General features: G+C 49.8%; 1 non-coding gene across 1 annotated transcript; it reads right to left on the reverse strand.

Annotated features, from left to right (window-relative positions):
- Window positions 1–1,923: 1,923 nt before the first annotated feature.
- Window positions 1,924–2,001, reverse strand: LOC125615453. The gene has a single exon (XR_007346104.1). It is a non-coding gene; the product is annotated as a small nucleolar RNA SNORD55/SNORD39 (small nucleolar RNA).
- Window positions 2,002–3,312: the final 1,311 nt, after the last annotated feature.

The raw sequence follows: 3,312 nt of genomic DNA on the forward strand, positions 1-3,312 counted from the left end.
TGTTCACTGCCAAGGAAGGTGAGGAACAGCAGCAAGCCCACACATCCTGAGACCCCCATAAGGATCCTTGTTCTCTCCCAGATACCACAGACAGCAGGAACTTCCAAGGTGCTGGTTACACAAGCCCCTGAGAACTCATCAAAAGCAGGACTGGGGAGATGAAATGAAAGGCTGAGAGATAGGGCAGGTAAGCTCTGGGGTCAGAGGGCGAGAGGTCAAGGCAAGCGGCACAGTTGAGAAGAGAGGGACCACAATGGACAATTAAAGCTGTGGTAGAGGTCGAGAGCATGCATTAGGGCCCCAGTGCAAACTTGAACAACTTCACAATTCTGACTAAAAGCAAGAAAGGGCCCCTGGAAGTCCTACTTCAGGGTCCTTGAGAGCAGAGGGTACAGCCCCTCAGCTGGGGCCTACTTCCTCAGTTTCCCCTCAGCTGCAGCCCCAACCTGCCCCTATTCTAGCCTGCTCTTCACAGTTCCTAGCTGTATTCTCTGTGATTCAACAACAACCCCCATCCCCACTCTGCTCTCTGCATAGCTCAATAAATGTCACCCTGGGGGCCCACAACATCACAAAGCAGGAGAGGTCCCATCAGATCATCCCCTGAAAAGATCCATCCCCCACCCAGACTAAAATCCTAAATGCTTCTTCAGCGACATCAGGTTACTGCAGGTAAGGCCCTGCTCCTGCCCTCCCTGGTTCAGGTGTTCCGCAGGTGTTACTCCTCCCACTGTGACATTGCTCCTTGCCTCCCTTCCATCCTGACATCATGGTGTCCAGGCCCAGAGACCATTTCCTAAACTGGACTCTGTTTCTGGTGCCCCTCAACTGAAGAAAAAGGCCAAGCAGAATCCCGCTGTACAGCCACTCGGGCTGCCCAGGGGCAAGGACAGGATGAAGCCAGGGAATTTGTATCTTATGGCCAGCTGGAGGATGATGGACCAATTGGCACTTGAGTGACTCCACTTTAGGAGGTAGAGCTGACAGTGCAGGAGGACCTAGAGTACAAATCACTTTTCTGCCTTTACGACAATGCCATCAACATTTGTGTAGGGTAGCCCCAAGAAAACAAAGACTGGCATCAAGGTGAGTTTCCAGCATTGCACAGACAGAACTCAGGGAAAGAGGAATTTGGAGTAGGTCTGAGGTATGAGAATGCCCAAATCCTCATGCCCCTAGCTCAGAATTTGGGCCACCTGGGTTCCCCCCGGAATCCAGTCTTCAGTCCACTCCCTGAGTGGATCAGGAGTGGAAGGTGAGGGAGGATCAGTCATCCCAAAGGAGAATATCCCTGAGGATTGCAGAGAAGGGTGTGGCCTGAGTGGAGCTGGAGAGAAAACTCAGGGTCAGGCCTGGGAGTGAGAGGGGCAAGTGAGTCTGACCCTGGCCCCCATCCCACACACACAATTCCCTAACAGGGACCACCCACCCCTAGGGAGGCCAGGGGACAGTGCCAGGAGGGGGCCAGTTTAGCAATTCTTCTCTCTGCCCACAGGGGGATACAGAGGAGTCCCTATGTGTGTAACAGCATGGTCCAGGGCACTTTATCTTATGGACAGAAAACGAGACCTCTTGAGAAGTCTTCACCAAGGTCTCCCACTTCCTGCCCTGGATAAAGAAAACCACAAAGGACCTCCAACAGCAGGCATATGGCTAACCTTCCTCTGTGCCTGACCATCTTTTCTGAGGCAGAACAAGAATTCAATGGGGGTGGGCAGGATTGCAATAAATGGAACTCTAGAATGAATGTGCCTGAAGTCTTATTTATTCATTGAACCACTTTCAGTCTGCAACAGCATTGCTCTAGGCAGCCCTCTACCGTCAGTTCTGGGTTTCCCTTCCTCTGTTCTCCCCCAGCCCTCCCTCCTCCCTGAACTGCATGATGTACAGTTTCTCAACAATTTTTCCACCACACACTTTTCTTTTATTCTCAGCTCTACAAGGTTGGCTTCCCCACTGCACAGATGGGCATCTGCAGCATTAGAGGTGTACTCATATGCTCTTTCACACACTTTTCATACTTTGCCCTCAAAAGATGAATCTCTCTGGCCATCTGGAATTTCTTATCATCTCTAAGCTAACCACCTTTATCAAGCCCCCAACACTTTGGCAGAGAACAGAGGCAGGGAAATGGAAAGGGGATAATTCCAGGGACCCAGGAGACCAGGGACCGTGCCCAGTTTCCTGTTTCCCAGGCCTTTCTCTCCAGTGGGACAGACTCCTCCCACCATCAGAGTGTCTGCAGCTTACAAGGCTGAAATGTCCCTCCAATGAACCTCAGGCTCACTCAGGCCCCATTTTCCTGACCTGCCCTGGCCCCAGCACAGAGCTCAGTCAATCTTCCTCCTCTCCAGCTGGCCTTTCCACACTAGCCCCTGTTTTCCTTCCAGGTTCCTCTAGCCACCAGCTCCTTTTCCTTCCAGCCCACCCTGGTTCCAGTCAGCCTTTCTCTCATCTCCTTAACAGAGTTCTCCTCTACTGATTGTTCCTAACAGATTTGAGCTGACAACACACCTGATGCTCCCACCTCCCACCTGGGCAGGGCTGGACCAGCATCTTCCAGAGGCCCAGGCGTGGCCACCTCTGGTGGAGTCACTCAGCAACCTCAGCCCCTTTCAGCCTGGCCCATCCTGGGAACCCAGACTCCCCCTGCTGGCAACCTGAGGTTATTGCGGCCTATGAGCCATCCATTGATGGACACGGATTGATCTCTTTTATCTTTATAACAGGCACACAATAGACTATGTCTTCATCTTTGGAAGCTTAGAATAATGAAAATTTTTCCTCTAAATTTTCCTTGCACCAGACAAATCAAATTGGCACAGATGGATCTGTATTTGGAATCCACAAGAAATCTTGTTTTGAAAATAATTGAATTATCTGTATTCTATCTGTGTTGTGCATGACAACCACCACCACCCCCAAAAAAATGCTACAATTCAAGTATGAGACAGTTCATTGTGACCAAGATGACCTTATTCAGTATCCTGTATCCACTAGCTGGGTGTGGTGGGGCACATCTATAATCCCAGCAACTTTGGATCCTGCGGCAGGAGGATCTCAAGTCCCAGGTCAGCCTCATCAATTTAGTGAGGCCCTAAACAAATTAGTGAGACCCTGTCTCAAAAAAAAAAAGGGCTTGAGATGTTGATCAGTGGTTAAGTGCCCCTGGCTTCAATGCCTGGTACAAAAAAAAAAAGTCACTGGTGAGTTACATGTAGACAAACATTGAATCAAGTGAGACCAACATCAAAAAGTAGAGCAACTTCATTATAAAGAATAACAAATAAAATTCATGGATATGATAAAATA

The sequence above is a fragment of the Marmota marmota genome, unplaced genomic scaffold, assembly GCF_001458135.2.
Source record: "Marmota marmota marmota unplaced genomic scaffold, marMar, whole genome shotgun sequence".
Classification (NCBI taxonomy): domain Eukaryota; kingdom Metazoa; phylum Chordata; class Mammalia; order Rodentia; family Sciuridae; genus Marmota; species Marmota marmota.